This window comes from Mytilus galloprovincialis, chromosome 4 (genome assembly GCF_965363235.1).
Source record: "Mytilus galloprovincialis chromosome 4, xbMytGall1.hap1.1, whole genome shotgun sequence".
NCBI classification, from domain to species: domain Eukaryota; kingdom Metazoa; phylum Mollusca; class Bivalvia; order Mytilida; family Mytilidae; genus Mytilus; species Mytilus galloprovincialis.
This window is the reverse complement of record NC_134841.1, coordinates 21102584-21115394: the sequence shown is the minus strand read 5'-3', so window position 1 is coordinate 21115394 and position 12811 is coordinate 21102584. Positions and strand designations below refer to the sequence as shown.

The 12811-nt window shown below is 32.2% G+C and overlaps 1 long non-coding RNA gene across 1 annotated transcript; it reads right to left on the bottom strand.

Annotated features, from left to right (window-relative positions):
• Window positions 1–645: 645 nt before the first annotated feature.
• LOC143071606 (uncharacterized) lies at window positions 646–12544 on the bottom strand. The gene is made up of 3 exons (XR_012976924.1): window positions 11397–12544; window positions 9706–10831; window positions 646–5091 (listed from the first exon to the last, which is right to left on the bottom strand). It is a non-coding gene; the product is annotated as an uncharacterized LOC143071606 (long non-coding RNA).
• Window positions 12545–12811: the final 267 nt, after the last annotated feature.

The window sequence follows — 12811 nt, the reverse complement described above, 5'->3', positions numbered from 1 at the left end:
AATATCAGTTCGTCTTCTTTGTTCCCCCATCTCCTGCTGTTACTTCACTCTTACTCGATGTAGAATTCTAAAAAAAAAATCAATAAAGTATTCTGTTAATGTCAATTAACTTAATATATATTTTTTTTGATGAAATCATGAGACAATATTTTATTTATACACCGTATGTGTCAATGAACAAATGATGAAATCATTTTACATGATTTATTTATGTCAATGAAATGATTTGGCAACATTCTTTTTCCAGAATGCAGCAGTAATGTTCAAGATCTTATTGCACAGATATTTTTAATGTGCCCTGCACATTTTAGAATTAATATATTTTTAATGGTGGTAAATGATTTAAGATTTTAAATTTATTATTTTTCTAACAGATAAATAAATGTAGAACGACAATTTTGGCTAAATTAACTTTCGCAAGATGGCAAAATATTACATAGCACAAAAAGTCTGTTTTATTTACTGGAATATAAACAGTAAATAATTTAAATACATAATCAAATTTAAAAAGCTTCTCAAACTCTGACATAATTTTTCTTTTTTAACAAAAATGGAAAAAACATATAATTATAAATATTGAATAAAACTGAATGATGTCCCCTGGATTTTTATTTATTGCTTTGTTGGGTTGCTGTTTCATTGATGTATTTGTGAACGTGGAATAGTTCGTTTTTGTTGGTTTGTTGGTATTTGGCTATAATTGCTGGAATGAAAAACCAATTCTTTGTAAAATAATAGATCTTTATTAATTGCTGGTCAATGTTCAAGTGCATACATGATAAATAATACATAATAAGTTCATACATATATAATTGAAAGAAACAATATTCATTTAAATTGAATGCAGAATAATATAACGATGGAAAATATATATTCGCATTATAGAACAATAAAGATAAAATGGGGGAGCTAACTAGCTCAATTAAATTAATGTGCTGATGCCAATAATGTCAACATGAGTGAGACAAGGGCCTCTTTTTGAATTTTAATAAAGTGTTGCTATGGTAACCAAATTATTCACTTTAAAACAAGGTTAAATTAATGATGCGTAAACAGAACATTATTACGTTAAACACAAGAATATAAAAACATGATAATAATAAACAACAATGGAATCTGGACCATAAAAATGCATATGGAAACAAAGAGAGAAATGCGCTTTATTTTCATTTCTAGTTCTGACTTTAAAACAACCATTTATACATGATTCAAACGCATACTTAAATTGTCTACATTACTAAAACAATATACACAACTCTGGTTGTTACCTTTTAGCCTTCATAGTTAATAAAATACACATTCTCAATAATTTTGCATTTGACGCTGTTTATTTTATTCTTAAAAATGGGAGATAACTCTTTAAGATATAGCTAATACCGCTATGTTACTTGAAATAAATAATGGAATGAAACGTACTATAACTACTTGCGCTTTATGATCATATTCAATATAACTACTAAAGAACTCAATAAAAATACCAACGCTAAATAATATTTACACGATAAAGCAAATGACTAATATAAGTAAGTCTTGTCTTTCAAATATTTAAACATTACGAACTATCAAAATATGTACAAAGTCGATTTATTTAAACATTACAATTAGATAGTTATTAAAAAGAATGATAAAAATGCTAAATTCAATAATAGAAAACTTTAAGACTTTGTCTCTAAAAATAACTATTTACATTAGAAAATTCTGTAAATGTAAAAATACTTTTAACTTCAATTAAGCTGTTACGAATGCAACTATACCCTTTTTAGTTTATAATATCTTAACATGTAGAAAATAATCATTTAAAATATCAATGCATAAAACATGAAAATATTCATTTAAAAACATCAACTTATAAAACATAAAATAACACTCACCTGGAATGAAAAACCAATTCTTTGTAAAATAATAGATCTTTATTAATTGCTGGTCAATGTTCAAGTGACCACAATTTTCATAAAATACAAGTTTTGTTTCATTCCCAGGTGAGGCCCAATTAAGGTAAAATAACTATGTACACAAAGTAAAATATCTCATAAACCCTGTCACTGGCCCCATGTCACCTAAGAGCTCAAATCTACGATAGCGTGGTCTTAATCCGGACATGCTAATCCAACATATTGTTAAAGGTTACATAATATTTGCTATCGCTAATAGATAATATATTAGACTCTAATTTATAGCTTTTGTAAATCTTTTGTAGAAAAATGTCAAATAATAGCTATTTTAATTCTTTGTCAAATTCTGGTATTTTATATAATCTCTTTTAAAATTAACTTATAAAAGTTGGGTGACATGACGACAGTGAAATTCTTTTATTTATAAAATAAATCAAAACTCATTTCTATTAAAACTATAGTAAAAATATGTAAAAGATCTATAAGAAAAGTGATGGTGCATTTTCCCCTATCACAAATATCCCCGTCATTAGAGATTCTTTGTCCTCAAAGAACATAAGAAATAAAGTAAAAAGTATCAAAATTCTAAAAATTTCCCTCTGGGATCAAGTCAACATGCACTTCTGAAATACATATTTGCAACAAGTCACATGAAATAATAGGATATTGTGCCCTTTTTCAGCATACAAGCATACAAGTCAAATATTAATGTTATATGTCACACAATGTAAAATTTGAGTAAAGAGGTATATCTTTGAAAGAATTGCATCGTACCAGTGTTCATATTGAGGCAATACACGCAACTATGGCAATCAATAAACAACCTTGAAAAAATTGTTGTGTACAACCAAGATGTATGATGTGAATGGTGATTTAAAAATGTTTTTCAACATTTTGCCTTTAATTGGATTGACTGTAAAAGTGACAGGTACCTTGATTTGTTGTTTTGTGTGTACATTAACAATGCTTAAGCCTGACATTTCAACATTAAGTTTTGTATAAAAAGTACCAGATATTCTCATGTTTGTTATGTTATTTGGTGTAGCAATATCCCAATCTGATGGACATAAAGGTAAATTAACAACTGGTATTGTCAAGCATGTTAAACCATTGCTGATTTCAAGTATGATTTTAGTGTGATGTCTTGTGCAAACTTGTTTATATAAATAATGCAATACTCCAACAAATGAAATAATCGTGATTGCTGCCAACACAATTGATGGCCATTGATTTAACTGTGGTGATAATAAAGAATCATAATTTTGAGTTGTTGATATAGGTGATTGCATGTAATGAAATGTTGGTGGTGTTTGTGGTGTCACAAATGCAGCTGATGATGGAGCTTTTTGTAACAGTATGAGTGCTGTTGTCAATGCACGAACTTTGTTAAATAGTATAATGCACGCTATCGTCAAAAGTATTGATAACACAAGAGATATCAGGGAGATCATCTCATTTGTGTTCGGCCAAGAATCGTCAATATCTATTTCACCATCAAGTAATGGTTCTGACAATGAGGTAAATATTTTTCTGTCGGCTTTTGCTGCTTTCGCTATTCTTTTCAGACTTAAGTGTAAATTATTATCTTGTGCAATGACTGAATTAAAAGTATGGTTGAAAAAGTGAAGGTTTGGAAGTGTAACGTCTGCTGGTTCTGTAAAAATTGTGTCGCCTAATATTGAGTTGTAAGTCTCTGATGAGAAAAAGTGTTGAATAAGTGCTAGATTTACTGGATGTACTATAGTAACTGTGTTGGTATTGTTATCACACAATCCTATTTTTGCAGGTATAAATATTGAATCTGTTTTAACAGAACAAAGACATGGAACATGTATAATACAAAAGGAACATCCTTTTTCAATTTTATGACCTGATGGACAGTCAAAAGCAAGTGTTTTGGTTTTGTACACAAGTAAACTTGTGTCAGTTATTTCTTTGACTGCTGGCTGTATAATGTTGGTGAGAAATCGGAAATTGCAATTTGAATGTACAGTTTCTTTGTCATTGAACAGTAGTGCAAAGGAACAACTTGGTGAAACAGATGAAAGTAAAGGAAAAGTTTGTGTACAGTACAGTGTATCTATTCCTGAACACGTTTTTAGAAAGTCATCTGATAATTCTGCATATTGTCTGTTGTCAGATGTAATAACTAAGTACTGTGGAAGATCTAATAATTGAGTTGCATGATTGCTGGTTGTATTTATAGGTACTGGATACGAATTTATTTTGTATAAAGTGAGTGGATTCACAAACGTAGTGATTGGAAATTTAATGCTTATGAATAAATGTTTGTGATGTCTGGTATATAAAATGTTAGATTGTGAATAATAATATGATGGGTTCACATTATTTAAGTAAAAACCTTTGAATTTGTCATTTAAGATAGATTGAATATGTTGAATTGTATGTTTGAGATTTTGTGGTGAAATTAAAAATGGTGATAATTTGCCTTTAACTAACTCATGTACAGCTATTTTGAGTTCTTCTAGATACTTATTAATTTCGGCTGTTTCATTCATTTGTTTGAGTAAAAATTTTGACAATTTGATGCTTAGTTTCTCAAATTGTGAGATGAATTTTGCTGTTTCTTTAGTGATATTTTGAATACCTTCATAATTGTTCTTAATACCCAATATAATGTTGTCAAATCTCTTATTAGTTTTTGACATATATGATGATAACAATTTATCGTGATGTGTAATGTCTTTAGCAAATTCATTGTTTCTTCGAATTAAAATGTTCACATGTTTTGCTAATCTATTTACATCCTTAGTAGTTGCTGTGCCAAATAGAGATTTCGAAATTGAGCCAATAAAATCAAACAATCCACGCTTAAGTCTTGATTCTGTATTGGACTTGTCTTCAATATCAATATGTGGAATTAGTTGATGAATCACATCCACTGTGTGATTCACATCTGATGATACTTGTGTTCTGATAGCAGATAATTGTGACAAGACTTGGTTTAAGATATAACAATGTTGATGTGTAATATCACATTGTTCAAAGTTTCCATCAGTTTGCTTGCTAGGAAGGGGAATCTTGAAAGTGTGAAGCCAATTTTCACGACCCGAAAGTAAATTTTGTTGTCTCTCAAACACTACTCCATAATTGATACGCTGTATCTGGTTCACCTTGTCAGCTGACACACATATCATTATCCACAACCATATAAAAATCCTGGCAAGACCTATAACTCCTATAGAAAACAAAGAAAAGGAATTTGATAGAACGTGAAATGTTTGTTGGGTAAGAGGTTGCATGCCTCTTTTAGCACTAAGTAACATGAGCATAAGCTCATAATTTTAACAAACATAACACAGAAAGCAAAGAAAGAATTTTATAGTAAGAGTGTTCAGTTATGCCAACATTCTCATGTAATGTTTCACAGATAGCTAGGTGACCAATGTATGAAGTTTTAGATATGTAAATGTAAAATTGTAAAAACCACTACCGTAAAAGTAATATATATGTAATAATCTATCTCATGACAGTCAATTGTAAGAAAATTTTCAAGATAACTATACAAAACATGGATTCCTCTGTGGACGTTTGCGTCTTCTCCCCTGTTGTGTTTTCGTAGCATGAAAATCATTGATAATGTCATCACTTAAATCTTTGGCAAGTTGCCATGTAAGTCCTCTGTAACCTTTCCATTTAATTAAATATTGTTTTTGACCATCAATTGTCCTTGACCTAATAATTCTTTCTATTGGGTACTCCTGGTCATCATTTTGATCCTTTGGATCTACATCATTGTCATCATTTGGCTGATTTGTATCTACTTCATTGTCATCATCAAGAGGTGCTTGTTGAGCATCCTGTTGAGGTTGTACTTGTGGCTGAACTGGGATCGGTAAATCTGGACGAGGCACATCCCTGGGAGGTGCGTTTAAATTTTGTCTGTGATCAGGTGGGTGGTATAGTTTTAACCTGTTTGCATTGATCATACTTTTGAGTAATTTATGGTCGCTACATCTGCGCAATTTGTACGTGTAATTCGAACCTTTGTCAACAATGTAAAATGGTCCATCTTGTTTCTTGTAAAGTTTGGAAGAATATCCAACTGGTACTTTTGGAGTAAATACTAAAACTTGGTCGTTTACTTCAAACTTTGGCAATTCTGTGCGTTTGTCGTAATTTGTTTTCTGTTTATGTTGAGCATGGTTTAAGTTTTCTGTAGCTATTGCCTTAGCTATTTTTAAGTTGTCCAGAATATTGTCGATATGTGTTTTCAGATTTTTGTTAAGATCTTGCCTTGGGATAAGATTGGCATCAAAAGGAAGGTTCATGTCTTTGCCAAAAACGAGATAGAATGGAGAGTACTGTGAAGAAGCTGATGGAGTCATCCGAAAAGCCATTAGAATACCCGGCAGTAGTTCTGGCCAGTTTGATTGTTGTTCATTTATGACAGTTCTAATGCATTGGATGATGGTTTTGTTGGTACGCTCTGCAATTGAATTTGTTTGCGGATGGTAAGAGCTTGTGAAGGAATGTTTGACATTGAAAATGTGGTTGACTGCTGCAACAAGCTTGCTCATGAATCCTTGACCACGATCTGTACAGATTGAAACTGGGCTTCCGTATCTTGTAAATATCTCTTTGTGCAATACAGAGGCAATTTCTGCTGCACTTTCTGACTTAACTGGAAAACATTCTACCCATTTACTGAAAGAATCTACTATGATTAAAATGAAGCGATGTCCTTCGCTTGTCTCTCTCTTAAAAGGACCAATAAAGTCCATGTGCCATCGAGCAAATGTGTCTGTAATTGGCATTGGTGTCATTGGAACTCTTTTGGAATGTGGTGGATATTTTGCTTTTTGACATGGTTCGCAACCTCTAATGTATTCTGTTACTACTTGGTACATGCGTGGAAAATAGTATTTTTCTTGAATAGACTGGTATGTACGATCAAAACCAAAGTGTCCGTGATCATGGTATGCTTTCATTAGATCATTTCTAAGTGTACGTGGCAATGCAAGTTGTTTAATGAACCTTTTGATTTTTCTTAAACCTTTTTGTCTTGGTTGATACTGATGATACAGGACATCATCTTGCATGATGTATTGACTTGCCTCTAGGACAACCTTTTGTGCTATTTTCTTGTCATCTGGAAGTGTGTTGTTTTTAACATATTCATATATGTGACAAAAATCTGGACATTCACTTTGAAGTTTGCCTATTTCAATGGGTATAATATCAGATGTTGTTAATTCTGCAACTAAAGGTGATGTACTTTTAGGCTGATCAGAATAGACAAATGTAACTTCTAGATAAGGATTTTCAGATTGGTCAATAGCATGAATTGAAGGTATGACATCTTCAGGTTCAGAAATATCAGATTCTTTTGTGACTGGATATTCACGTCTAGAAAGGCAATCAGCAACGACATTTGTTTTACCTTGTCTGTATAAAATTTCCATATCATATCCTTGTAACAAAACTGACCATCTGGCTAAGCGACCAGTAGATTGTTTGATGTTGTTCAGAAATTTGAGAGCATTGTGATCTGTATAGACTTTGAAATGTTTGTATGCTAGGTAAACATGATAAGTTTTGACACCTTCCAGTATAGCTAGACATTCGTGCTCACTAGCTGACCATTTCCTCTCTGCTTCCGTTAAACTTCGACCACCATAAGCTATAACTTTTTCTTGACCTTCAGAATCTAATTGAGCAAGAAAATAACCAATAGCTGTGCCGCTGGCATCAGTGGTAAGAATAAAGTCTTTCGACATGTCAGGATAAGCAAGAATAGGAGATGAAATCAGAGTTTTCTTCAGTTTATCAAAAGCAACTTGACAATCCTCTGTCCATTCAAAAGGTACATTGTCCTTAGTCAGATTATGCAAAGGACCTGCAATGTGGCTATACCCTTGAACAAATTTTCTGTAATAGTTACAGAGACCTAAGAAACTTCTGACTTGTTTTTCAGTTTTAGGAACTGGGAAATTTTCTACAGTTTCTATTTTAGATTTGTCAACTTCCACACCTTTCTTTGAAATTTTATGGCCTAGATAAATCACTTCTTTTCGTGCAAACTGACATTTGCTAGGTTTAAGAGTGAGGTTTGCAGCTTTCAATCTGTCAAAAACAAGCTGAAGATGTTTTAAATGATCTTCAAATGTTCTGCTAAAGACAAGTATGTCATCTACATAGACTAGAGCAATTTGGTAATTGAGACGATGAAGAACCTGAGTCAAAAGATGTTGAAAAGAAGATGGCGCTGCTGATAAACCAAAAGGAAGCCTTTTCCACTGATAAACACCACTAGGAGTGACAAAAGCAGATTTGTGAGCTGTAGCTGGGTCTAACTGACACTGCCAGTATCCGGACAAAAGATCTAAAGTTGTGAAAATCTGCGCTTGTGAGCGTCCTAAGGAGTCAAGAACATCCTCCATGCGAGGCAAAGGAAAAAACTTGGGACGTGACACCTTGTTAAGGGAGCGAAAATCACAACAGAACCTTAGTTCCCCAGATTTCTTTTTACACATGACAACAGGTGCAGCCCATTCACTGGTGGACTCTTCTATGATACCGTGTTCAAGCATTTTGTCAATTTGTTTGTTCATTTCTTCTAGAACTGGTGGAGATTGTCTGTAAAATCTTTTTCGTATTGGTGGCGCATCACCTGTGTCAATTGTATGTTTGTATAGATTTGTATTTCCTAGTTCACTAAGATCTTTGGCAAAAACTTGTCTATTTTTAGATAGAAATGTTTGGAGAATAGTTTTTTGATCATCAGACAGATCTGAATCACTGAAATCAAAGTCTAAGATGTCACCCTGACCATCAGATTTAGAGTTCTGAGTTTTCTTATCAACTTGAGTGTTTGTTAAAGAAGTGATAGATTTAGAGTCAACTGCAGAAACTGATGCAACAACAAAGTTAGCTGGCAATTGAATAGTTTTTTCTGTAGGGTTCATCAATCTCATGTAAGAATTGCCAGTGTCATCAAGTTGAACAATGCACTTTGCCCCAGCTAATGATTGACTTGGTAATGTGTGCAAGGGTTCTAAAAGAGCTGTTTGGTTTCGTAAATTGGACACTTTGACTGGAATGTCAACTTGATGTAATGCTTTGATGTTAATGTGTCTTTTTGTGCGTGCTAAACCATTGTTTAACTCTACAGAATGTACAAGTTTTTCATCAGTGTCTGGTTCTGGTATAAACAGAGTGTTAGTGGGACAATCAATGATTGCTCCATTTTCAGTAAGAAAGTCAAATCCAAGAATCATACTCTGTTGCATTTTGGAGAAGACGTGAAAACGATAGACAAAAGAAATATTTCCTATAGTAAAAGGCAAAAGGATAAGTCCTAAAATGGGATGGTGTTCACCCCCAACACCTACAGCATCTTGTATTCTTGTTCGCTGAATTTGTTTAAGATCAATGTTTAGAGATTTTAGTAAATTTACTGAGCAACAGCTAATAGCTGCTCCTGTGTCAACCAAAGTTTTTACATTGTTACCTTTAACTGTAACATGAACTGTGTTGCCATTCAATTTTGACAACTGTGCAATTTCTGGTAATCTAAAATTTTCAGTTTTATGTGTTTGTTTTCTGTTTTGGTGTTGTCTCTCTTGCCTTTGTTTTGTCTGTCAATGACCAATCCTGTAATTTGATTGTTGTCGTGGTGGCCAGTTTTGTGAATTTGATTGTTGTCTTGGTTGCCAGTTTTGTGAATTTGCCTTTCGTTCATCTAATTCTTTCTTATCACATACCTCTTTAAAATGACCAAACTTGTGACAATAAAAACATTCAACATTGTATGCTGGGCATTTTCTCCTATCAAATACATGTGACTTACCACAAAACTTGCATTTGGTCAGTGACTGCTGCCTTGATCCTCTATAATTTTGACTGTAAGTTTGCCTGTTTTGATCCCCATGAGGTACACCCACTGCCATCACTTGTTCTTGAAAAACTGATCTAATACCCTCTACTAAAGAAGAACATAAATCATTAATAGAATGAACATTATTAACACTTTCTACATTTGATTTTTGAACATTTTGTGTAGATATATTTGTATTGTTTGTGTTTACATCACTAGCTTTACATTCTGCTACACTAGTTGCGAGGTAGATCGCTTCTCTCAATTCATTAATTGTTTTCGGATCTTTCCCTACCACAAATGGTTTGATATCTGGGTTAAGCCCATTTTTGCATAACCCAACAATTGTCTGTTCGCTAATGTTCTGTGCACCACTTGCTAGGTTTTGCACTCTAGTAAGGTACTGTATACCGGTCTCATGTGGATGTTGTTTTAGGCGGTACAACTCATTGTTCGTATTGTGGTGCTTAAATCTGTCAAGAAAAGCAGCTTTCAAATTTGTGAGATCATCACGAGTTGCTGTTGGTAATGAATGATACCATGTTGAGGCTTGTCCCTCAACGTGAAATGAAAATGCAGCTAAAGCTGCCTCATTCTGATAATTTTGAAGCTTAATATAATTTTCAAACATGGTCCACCAAATGGCAGGAACCTGGCTATTTTCATCATGAAAATGGGCTAAATTTATATTCGACATTACTCTTTTTGTATTAGTTGTCAAACCTATAGGATTAATTGGCACTATTTGTTGTTCAGCTTCTGGTTCTATTTCTGCTTCTATCTGGTTATTTGCTGATGGTTCTTGTTCGGTTGTGCTGACAATATCTGCAATGTCTGATTGATCAGCGTCTTGTTGATTTTCTGTAATGTTGAGCAGAATCTCCTCTAGATTTGCGGAGTATATGTCCTCGGCGGCCTGTGCTTTGGCCCTTGTATTGTAATTGGACGGTGTTGCCCCTGTCGTTGACTTGGCACCAGCTGTGTTTTTGTATGGCATGTAGATAGTAGAGCTAGGTAACAGGAAAGAGTCAGTCCTCCACCAATTTGTGAACGTGGAATAGTTCGTTTTTGTTGGTTTGTTGGTATTTGGCTATAATTGCTGGAATGAAAAACCAATTCTTTGTAAAATAATAGATCTTTATTAATTGCTGGTCAATGTTCAAGTGCATACATGATAAATAATACATAATAAGTTCATACATATATAATTGAAAGAAACAATATTCATTTAAATTGAATGCAGAATAATATAACGATGGAAAATATATATTCGCATTATAGAACAATAAAGATAAAATGGGGGAGCTAACTAGCTCAATTAAATTAATGTGCTGATGCCAATAATGTCAACATGAGTGAGACAAGGGCCTCTTTTTGAATTTTAATAAAGTGTTGCTATGGTAACCAAATTATTCACTTTAAAACAAGGTTAAATTAATGATGCGTAAACAGAACATTATTACGTTAAACACAAGAATATAAAAACATGATAATAATAAACAACAATGGAATCTGGACCATAAAAATGCATATGGAAACAAAGAGAGAAATGCGCTTTATTTTCATTTCTAGTTCTGACTTTAAAACAACCATTTATACATGATTCAAACGCATACTTAAATTGTCTACATTACTAAAACAATATACACAACTCTGGTTGTTACCTTTTAGCCTTCATAGTTAATAAAATACACATTCTCAATAATTTTGCATTTGACGCTGTTTATTTTATTCTTAAAAATGGGAGATAACTCTTTAAGATATAGCTAATACCGCTATGTTACTTGAAATAAATAATGGAATGAAACGTACTATAACTACTTGCGCTTTATGATCATATTCAATATAACTACTAAAGAACTCAATAAAAATACCAACGCTAAATAATATTTACACGATAAAGCAAATGACTAATATAAGTAAGTCTTGTCTTTCAAATATTTAAACATTACGAACTATCAAAATATGTACAAAGTCGATTTATTTAAACATTACAATTAGATAGTTATTAAAAAGAATGATAAAAATGCTAAATTCAATAATAGAAAACTTTAAGACTTTGTCTCTAAAAATAACTATTTACATTAGAAAATTCTGTAAATGTAAAAATACTTTTAACTTCAATTAAGCTGTTACGAATGCAACTATACCCTTTTTAGTTTATAATATCTTAACATGTAGAAAATAATCATTTAAAATATCAATGCATAAAACATGAAAATATTCATTTAAAAACATCAACTTATAAAACATAAAATAACACTCACCTGGAATGAAAAACCAATTCTTTGTAAAATAATAGATCTTTATTAATTGCTGGTCAATGTTCAAGTGACCACAATTTTCATAAAATACAAGTTTTGTTTCATTCCCAGGTGAGGCCCAATTAAGGTAAAATAACTATGTACACAAAGTAAAATATCTCATAAACCCTGTCACTGGCCCCATGTCACCTAAGAGCTCAAATCTACGATAGCGTGGTCTTAATCCGGACATGCTAATCCAACATATTGTTAAAGGTTACATAATATTTGCTATCGCTAATAGATAATATATTAGACTCTAATTTATAGCTTTTGTAAATCTTTTGTAGAAAAATGTCAAATAATAGCTATTTTAATTCTTTGTCAAATTCTGGTATTTTATATAATCTCTTTTAAAATTAACTTATAAAAGTTGGGTGACATGACGACAGTGAAATTCTTTTATTTATAAAATAAATCAAAACTCATTTCTATTAAAACTATAGTAAAAATATGTAAAAGATCTATAAGAAAAGTGATGGTGCATTTTCCCCTATCACATATTTCCCAAATGTACATCTCTGTTTTTATACCATATATAATATTACATGTACACAGAAATCGCTAAACACCGACACAATATTTAAATCTACTAAAAATACCTCATCAATTTGTGTTTCGTTTGTCATCTTCATCGGACACTCCATTTTTGATTCCTACAATAATTAAACCATATTAGATTTGTTACAATTATAAAATACAAAATAAGGTTCTTTTCATTTGCCTTGAACACTTGTTTTCAAACTTTTAATCAAAATTTAAAAGTTGTTACTTGA